The 9,886-nt window shown below is 36.5% G+C and overlaps 2 pseudogenes; both read left to right on the top strand.

Annotated features, from left to right (window-relative positions):
• Positions 1-3,984: 3,984 nt before the first annotated feature.
• LOC131068836 (DNA replication licensing factor MCM4-like) lies at positions 3,985-5,107 on the top strand (annotated as a pseudogene).
• A 383-nt stretch (positions 5,108-5,490) lies between these two features.
• Positions 5,491-6,544, top strand: LOC131068941 (DNA replication licensing factor MCM4-like; annotated as a pseudogene).
• The last annotated feature ends 3,342 nt before the right edge of the window (positions 6,545-9,886 follow it).

Genomic DNA, 9,886 nt, shown 5'->3' with positions numbered 1-9,886 from the left:
TTAAGAGGTAACGACTGACCAGTTCTAGGATCAACAAAAAGGGCACATATTTGTTGTTAACTAATGTTTTTATTTTTCACTCCCTCATATGATAACCCACTAGCATAAAATTGATGACACCTATCCCTATAGTTTCCTCATTTTGTAATTTGAGTGGAAAGTATAGTGGCACCATTAGCTAATGTTTCTAGGCTAGTGGCGAGGGATTTATGATGCTCAACCTCAGATGTTTTCAATTTATTAATCTATCTATTTATTTTAGCTGTGTTTTGCCCTAACTGATTATGCAAGTTCTCCTATGTATAAGATGTACGGTCAAAAGGAGGAGCTAGAGGTGTATTCTATGGGCTTTGTTTAGGGTTTTGAGGAGGTTCATCTTGTTGTTGTTGTGGATTTTCATAATCTGGTTTGTGTAACAAAATATAAAAAAACCTAATCAAAATAAATGAATTTAAATTTAGAACGTAAAAAAAATTGAACAAATGCGAAAGAAAAACAAAAATCAAGCAAAACCAACCTTGATCCATGGCATTTGGGAGAGAAAAGAGTGAGCTCATGCATGGTTTAGCGAGAAAAAACCCCAATTATCAACTCGCGGTAGCATGAAAAGTAAAACACAATCAGCCAAAAAAAAAAATATTGATAGGAACCACGTACGGGGTGCTAAGTCCTAAAGAAGCACGTATGCGGTCATTTTTGTAAAGGAAACCTATACGCACTTTTGTCCCTTTAGGCTCAGGGACAATGAACCTTAGCACGTATAGGGTGATTTGAATTTTTAGTACAATGATCGCGGTGCCTATTTTTTCAAGTTTTTTTTAGGTGTGTGTCCACTTTTTTGCACACCATCTTTGTGCACTTACCCTTTGTGAAATGGAGAATACATCACCATTTCGCAAAAGACAAGAGTGAGGATTGCGAAATAGTGAACTCGGCGCTATTTCGTGAAGGGCATCAACTACCACTTCAGAATTGGTGAAAAGGTCACCATTTTGAAAGGAGGAATAAAGTGGGTTTGCGAAATGGTGTCAAAACCTTTAATGCAACAGTGCACACATGTGGATTGGTCTGAAAAGAATTAAATAATGTGAACTGTCTTGAATAAATTTGAATGAATTGTCTTGCATTATTGCCTTGTGGTGATTGAGAATATTGATAAGAAGAGATATTGCCTTGTTGTACACACTGAATGGCTAATATTTAGATGGCTTTAATGTTGGCTTGTGCACACGAATTATGCAGATTAACTAGAACATTCAAAGGAATGATGGAAGAGATTGCGATAAATGCTGATGATGGATGGCTTCCATAATTAAGTGTGAGGTGTTTAAAGCTTGAGTGGACTAGGCAGAGTGTTGTTGGAGTGCCATTTTATTGGTATCATACTATATGCAGAGTTGTCTCGGGCACCTTACGCAACATGGACGCCTATTTCTCCTTCCATACTGATAAGAAATTAGTCCCATTTCTTGGTTGATTCACGAACATGAGGCTGAAAGCTTTATTTTTGTTTAAGGATGAGCACCTGTATGAGGTTGTGAAGATGTTGTTGGGAGAGGAAATTGTCCATGTAAGTCATCACTATAGGATGAACATGGAGGCATATTCATTGATTACAGCCTATGGTTTCCAGTTTGAGGCTGAGGTGGACAAGGTGAAAAATTTCTTGAGAGTTGTAATGACTCAAGGTATCTGTTAAACCTAGATAGTGTGTGTGCTCATGTGGTCCCAATGGTGGGCATTGTTCCTAAGGTAGGGGTGGTTGGTTTGGTGGAATCACTACCACTCATTCGATGGGCTGATGATGATTTGAAGGCAAGATGCAAAGCTCTTGCTTTTCGCGGGTGGTAGGCATTCAAAACTTTCAAAAGGTTGAAACAATGTGATGAGGTTTTAGGGGTTCTTCATGAAGTGGCATAGAGGTGGGTCGAGAGTTGTGGTCGAGACCCCTGACTTCCCAAGAAATGAAGTGACTCTCAAAATTCTATGAGGACCCGGAGTATAGGCCGCTTCTAGGTTAATCCTGCCATGATTGGTGGAGTTTGTGTTGTTTGTTTGTATCTTTTTGTTCTATGTCTATTTTATCTCCAATTCTATATGTACATGGGGATTTCTGCTAGTAGTTTTGGTAGGCTGATTCGACATGTAGTAGGGTTTGGTTTTTGTTGGGATGGTGGTTTTGGGGGTGACAGAACTCTGGTGGATTTTCAATACAACCTATACTTGCATATTTATAATATTTTATTTCCAAGCAATACGATACATAAATTATCGATCAATATTTTTATTCCAAGCAATACAATATATAAATTATCGATAATATTTTTATTTCAAGCAATGCAATACATAAATTATCGATCAATTATGGATCAATATTTTATTTCCAAGCAATACAATAATGAATGAATTCTAACCAAAAAGAAGGGTCTAACAATGTGTATATTCATGTGTATACTTTGTGTATGCTCTGTGTCTTCATATATCCATGTGTATGCTTTGTATTTTCAAGTGTATTCTTTGTGTTTGGCTCTATATTGTTAGTTAATCTAGAATATGAGAATAACAAGAGTTAACCAAATGGGATATGAAGGTCATAGATGTGTCATGCTTCTCACCTTTGTTTGAGAAAATTAAAATCAACATTGCTTGAGGACAAGCAAATTTGGGAAGGGCAGACTGTAATGTCCCTACTTTGAAATATAATTTAATAATTTAATACTAAATAATAATAATAAAATTAAGGATTAGAAACTGTAAACTTATTTCTTGGATTAGAAGAATAAAGGTATTTCCTTTGCATAAATTTACATGATTTGGCATGAGGCTTATTGTACATGTGCTAAACCAATTTTGTACCCAGAGCTAAATTTATCACTAAGATGTTGTGAATACCCAATCCACCTTTAGAATTATCTAAAGTCATGTTTGCTAATGAGATTAGACAAGTTTTTCTTTTTTTTATCTAGATTTACTTTCCAAATGAAATTTCTGATAACTCTCTAATTTTGAGACCACTGATTTAGGAGTTTTCAAAACAACCATGTAAAAATTGGGAATGGTGTCAAGAGCTGATTTTATCATTTGTATTCTAGATGCCATTGATAACCATTTGCCTTTCCAATTAGAGATCCTACTTTGTAAGCTTTGAATGACTTTCTGATAGTTTGAAGGTTTATTTTGAACCATGAAGAAATGAATGCCAAAGTTCTTTCAAGGTAATTCTATCATTGGAAGCATAGGACCCTAGTAATATTAGCTTTTACAAGACAATTAGAGTTAGGGATGTATACCTTGGATTTGGATGAATTTATCTTTTGACCAAAATCTAATGAGTATCTTGCCAACAATGACTTAAGAGTTGAATAGGGAGAACTGCTATAAGGCACCCTACATAAATATATTTTCACCACTATCTCATTGTATGAATATTTCTTTAATAACTAATTTGACTATACTTGTTTATATGAGCAACCCTTAATATAATTATTAGTATCTCGTGATTTTGTTTTGCAATTGCAGATGAATAGAGGTTAAAGGTCTTTGCTTCTAAAATCCGATCAACATCTAAAATTAGAACCTTATTTAGTCATTTACCCTAGGGAACATTAAAAATTTGTAAAATCAGAACCTTATTTAGTTAGAACCTTAAGACACCTACAAGATAGTGTGGAATAGGAAGAACTGCTATAAGGCACCCTACATAAATATATTTTCAACACTATCTCATTGTATGAATCTTTCTTTAATAACTAATTGGACTATACTTGTTTATGTTGTGTAGTACATTGTTGGGTACTTTCTCTTGTAACAAAATGCTGAAGTTGGAAGGAATGCAAAATGTGTTTGTACAATATGATGAAAAAATTGACATAAAAATAAAATAAAATGTAAGAACCATAAATTTTTTTGGGAAAACTATGAAAGAGAGAGTTGTATGCCCGATCCCATACAAGCTAGGCAATCTTGTGAAGGAGATGTATGCCTATGGACTCCATGAGAGCTGATACAAATTTTTTGCCCAAAAAAGCCTTACCCACTCAATGTAAAAAAAACACAGTACTTCAGTATGTGCATAAGTTGGCTCCTTGAGGCATTTATACAAGTGGTCATGGAAGTTTTGCAGTTGTTTTGACTTCTTATGTATCAAAGGGCCTTGAAACTAGCAAAACAATTATAGAAAGTCTAGCACTGGTATTGAGTGATAGGGGTATTTATTGCATAGCCAAGTTTGACAAGATGTCAGATAATGCTCGTAGCATGTTACACGAGGATCTAGAACAACAAACAATTTCAATTGCAAAGGTTGGAATCATAGCATCTCTTAATGCACGAACATAAGTTTTAGCTTGTTCCAATCCTATCGGTTCATGCTGCAACCCTAGACTTTTAGTTATTGATAATATCTAACTTCCTCCAACATTGCTTTTCAGGTTTGATCTGATCTACCTAGTGCTTGATAAAGCTAATGAACAAATAGATCAGTGCAAGGCATCTTGTTGCATTGCATTATGATGAGCCTGAGGACCAAACACTCAATGCATTGGACCTCCCAACCACCACTTCATATATCACTTATGCAAGACAACATATACATCCTAAAATATCTGATGAGGCTACAGAGGATCTGATCGGTGGTTATGTTGAAATGCATAGGAAGGGAAACTTCCCTAGGAGTAGAAAAAAGGATACCACAACAACACCTCATCAAATTGAAAGGTTGATAAGAATTAGTGAAGCACTAGCCTACATTCGATTCTCTGAGTGGGTTGAAAGGTATGATGTGGCAGAAGAATTTTGCCTACTTGAAGTTGCACTTCAACAATCTGCCATTGGTCATTCAACTAGGACCATTGACATGGATCTCATCACTACGAGAGTTTCAGCCAGTGAAAGAATAAGATGACCCAATCTTGTTTCATTAGTTAGGATTCTTATCATGGAAAAGATGCAGGCAAGGGGACCATCAATACATATAACAGAGTTACTAGAGGAAATGCACAAACAAGGATCTAAGGAAGTCAAGCTCAATGAAATTCGCAATGCAATTGGAAATCTTGTGAGCGAGGGGTTTGTTACAATCTACGAAGACAATGTTAAGAGAATCTAAAGGAATTTTAAGGATGGTACAACACCCATATGATAATTAGTAACAATGTATTTCATAAGACTGATGTCTTAGTGTTGTGACAAATTGTTTTAATATGCTCTGAGAATTATGCTCTGTAGTACATCACTGGGTACTTTCTCTTTTAACAAAATGCTAAAGTTGGAAGGAATGCAAAGCATGGTTGTACAATTTGATGACAAAAATTGACATAAAAAATGTAAGAACCATAAATTTTTTGGGCAAACTCTGTGAAAGAGAGAGTTGTATGCCTGAGCCCATACAAGTTAGGCAATCTCATGAAGGAGATGTATGCCTGTGGGCTCCATGAGAGCTGATACAAATTTTCTACCCAAAAAATCCTTACCCACTCAATGTAAAAAAACACAATACTTTAGTATGTGCATAAGTTGGATCCTCGAGGCATTTATACAAGTTGTCATGGAAGTTTTGTAGTTGGTTTGACTACTTATGTATCATAGGACCCTAAAACTGGTGAAATAGTTCTAAAAAGTGGAGCACTAGTATTGAGTGATAGGGGTATTTGCTGCATAGACAAGTTTTACAAGATGTTAGATAATGCTCGTAGCATGTCACATGAGGTTATGGAACAACAAATAGTGTCAATTGCAAAAGATGGGATCATAGCATCTCTTAATTCAAGGACATCAGTTTTAGCTTGTGCCAATTCTAGTGGTTCATGCTACAACCCTAGACTTTTAGTTATTGATAATATCCAACTTCCTCCAACATTGATTTCTAGGTTTGATCTGATCTACCTAGTGCTTGATAAAGTTGATGAACAAATAGATCAATGCAAGGCATCTTGTTGCATTGCATTATGATGAGCCTAAGGACTAAACACTGGATGCATTGGACCTCCCAACCCTCACTTAATATATCACTTATGCAAGACAACATATACATCCTAAAATATTCGATGAGGCTGCAGAGGATCTGATCCGTGGTTATGTCAAAATGCGTAGGAAGGGTAACTTCCCTGGCAGTAGAAAAAAGGTTATCACAACAACACCTTGTCAAATTGAAAGGTTGATAAGAATTAATGAAGCACTATCCCGCATTCAATTCTATGAGTGGGTCAAAAGGTGTGATGTGGCAGAAGAATTCCGCCTACTTGAAGTTGCACTTCAACAATCTGCCACCGATCATTCAACTAGGACCATTGAAATGGATCTCATCACTATGAGAGTTTCAGCCAGTGAAAGAATAAGATGACCCAATCTTGTTTCATCAGTTAGGATTCTTATCATGGAAAAGATATAGGCGGGGTGACCATCAACATGTATAATAGAGTTACTAGAGGAAATGCATAAACAAGGATCCAAGGAAGTCAAACTCAATGATATTCACAATGCAATTGGAAACCTAGTGAATGAGGGGTTTGTTACAATCCATAGAGACAATGTTAAGGGAACCTAAAGGAATTTTAAGGAAGGTAGAACACCAATATGATAATTAGTAACAGTGTATTTCATAAGACTAATGTCTTAGTGTTGTGACAAATTATTTTAATATGCTTTGAGAATTATGCTCTGTAGTACATCGCTGGGTACTTTCTGTTTAACAAAATGTTGAAGTTGGAAGGAATGCAAAGCATGGTTGTACAATCTAATGACAAAAATTGACATCGAAAAAAAAAATGTAAGAACCATACAATTTTTGGGCAAATTCTATGAAAGAGAGAGTTGTATTCCCAAGCCCATACAAGTTAGGCAATCTCATGAAGGAGATGTATGTATGTGGACTCCATGAGAGATGATACAAAATTTTGCCCAAAAAAGCCTTACCCACTCAATGTAAAAAAACATAGTACTTCAGTATGTACATAAGTTGGTGTAATGGTGAAAATGGGTGAATGATGGAGAGATCAAGAGGAAAGCTTTTTTCCCTTTGAGGAGAGATGAAAGTTTCACTATGGATTTCCCTTCAAACACCTTATTCACATTACATTTAAAAGAGGGGGCAATTCACTAGATCCAATCCCTTAGGGAAGAGATTGAATACTAAATGAATTGATAATGAGATAGAAATGATAAGATAACCCCTCTTTTGGAATAGAAGATGATTGAATTATGTGTTGTAAGACTAAGTGTAAAAGTAGCAAAGAATTGATTATAACTTGAGATAGAAGCATGAGATGAAGTTGTGCACCTGGATCTAGATATAATATGTTGAGGCAAAGCTACCTTGCGAATTTGAGGAAAAGTTATTGGGACCATGCTAAAAGTGTCCACGGTCCTCTGAAAAATTCACGAAAGGAAAAGGGTTTTTCTGCCTCTGCAAATGGAGTCTGAATCTCCACACACAGCTGTGCACTTTCAACCTACACATATAAAAGAGAGGAAAATGAGGTTGGGATTGGAGATTTGCCTTCAGGTCAAACCCCAGTTTTAGAATTAACCTAATGATGAAAGAAAGTACATGCAAGTAAATGTAAATGAAAGACTGAAATGCAAGTCTCCTCAAGGGAGGTTGTAGATAGAATGTAGGTAGATTTGCTTGTATGGAATTGAATTTTAAAAGGGATCTCTTGTTCAATGGTTGAATCCTTGAATTGAATGCAACAGGTAGCCTTGAAGGGAGTCTTGAGAATGCTCAATGCTGGAAAAGAATGCTTGAATTCTCTTGAATACTTGAATGCATGATCTCATGTATTCCCACTTATCCAACTTATGCAAATGGGGGGGTGAATGAGACATATACTCATCAATTAGGGTTAATTGATTGATTTTTCATCACAGGTCGACATAGGGAAAGTTTTTCCTACTTTATGCAAAGTCCAATGAAAGGATAGGAAAGAGGGGGCCCCAAAATAGGGCAAGGACAAGGGCACCATGCCCTTGACCTAGGAGGACATTTGTGCCACCTCCCTATCTTGCCCTTGTCTCAAGACAGGAATCAGGTTTAGGCAGTGTGAAGTGCAGAACAAGGCAATTTTTGGGGATTGAGCAAGTCTTGGGTCTCCAATCAGACTTGGGGATTTGAATCACCAATGTGAAGACCCTAATATGGTCACAAATTGCAAGGGTCACAATTTTATGACACTACATTTAGCCCCCACTTTAGTGGGAGTATAAGCGTACGTCGATACTGCTGGTAAAGTACAAGAAAACAAGATTGAAAGACTTCTACCATGTCAAAATGGCAAGATGCACCAAGCCCTCAATGGACTAAGGATCTTATAAAATTGATTGACAAAGTAAAAGGGAAGATAAAGAAGGGAAAACCATGACTGCAAGTAGCAAGGTTCCCCTCATTGTGAGTCACAAAAAATATACCACAATTATAAAGCAAAGCTGAGTTCACTAAATAATTCTAAGTATCGAAAAGGAAAATATGAGCAAAGTGTATGCCCCCACGTTAAAGTGATCGTGCGCACCTTATTGGGAGTGATTTATTTAAGGTAGGATAAACCCAAGAGAAAAAGAGAGAGAGAGGGAGCACACTATCACAAGGATTTAGCCCCCAGGTGAGGAATAAACCCAAGGATATTGAACACAAAACATGAGGTAGTTTCTCTTTCCTCGGGGTCAGTATGCTGTATGATAACTTATGTATATAATATATGTATATGTGCATATAATAATCATCATTCCTCAAAGAAAGGACACTACCTTGGAAGGGAGGGAATAGAGGATGTCTTTCTAGTCAACATGAAAGAGACCAAAAGAGATCTCAATGCTTTGTATCTTCCTCAAGTAGACATTAATAGAAAAATAGAAGAACAACGATACACATAGAATAATGGTCACAAAGAGAAAGAAAGGAGAGAGAGAGAAGATCTACAGTGCTAATATTGCTAATCTAGCATGACATCTACCTCCCAATCTTGCTAATCACTATTTTGGGAAGGCGAGAAACATGCTAGAGGAGCGACATCGAGCACAATAGATGGAGCTATCACAAGATCCAAAGAAGGACTATTCTCACGTGGTAAGTCACTTTGTTTGATACTAGGAGCTAGGATTAGGGTTTGTGAAAATTTAGTTGATAAATTCTTGTCCACATCAACATATTCATAGTCACTATCAGAAGAATTAGGAGTTGTATTGCCATCATGAATACCATTTTCACTCATTTATTCATCTAAATTTATAGAAAGAGGAGCATGAACATGAATAGGAGTAAAACCATCACATATTTTGTGTAACTTATGATTTGGAGATGTAGGTTCCAAATCTTGCTTAGGAGAAAAGGGAATCATATCAACTGTTGGAGTCTTGGGAGATTTAATGGTTTGAGGAACAACTTCACGAGCTTGAGCACGATGCCTTCATCGGCAGTCTCTCACACAATGATTTCATCGAGTCTTAGTGGAAGACTGAGAAAGAGGAGGAATATTTATGAAAGGAGGAATAGTCTTCTCTTTGATAGTTGAAGGCTTCAGTTAAGGTCTTTTAGGTAGGACAAGAGGAGAGGAGGGGATCTTCTCTCTATAAGAGAAAGGAGTTGGAATTGTGCCATATAAAGGAGAAATATTAGGTGTAGGAAGGAGATCGGGTCCATCATGGGGAGGTGGTACAAGTATAACCTTAGAAGGTATATCGTTGTTCTTCTTATGAGAAGGCATAGTAACATTTATAGGAATAGGTTGAGGATTTTCCTTAGGAGCAAGATTAGTTCTATCCATTAGGGGAAGGATTTAATCTTCAAAAAGGATAGGAATGTCAATTATTGGGGATCTAGGTTGACTCAAGGATAAGATCATATCTTTCTTCCCTTTTTGATAAGATTGAAAAAGATCATTGCTCCTTTGTGGAA

This window comes from Cryptomeria japonica, chromosome 11 (genome assembly GCF_030272615.1).
Source record: "Cryptomeria japonica chromosome 11, Sugi_1.0, whole genome shotgun sequence".
In the NCBI taxonomy this organism is placed as follows: domain Eukaryota; kingdom Viridiplantae; phylum Streptophyta; class Pinopsida; order Cupressales; family Cupressaceae; genus Cryptomeria; species Cryptomeria japonica.
Note: the sequence above shows the minus strand (reverse complement) of the source record. Positions and strands in the feature narration are given on the sequence as shown.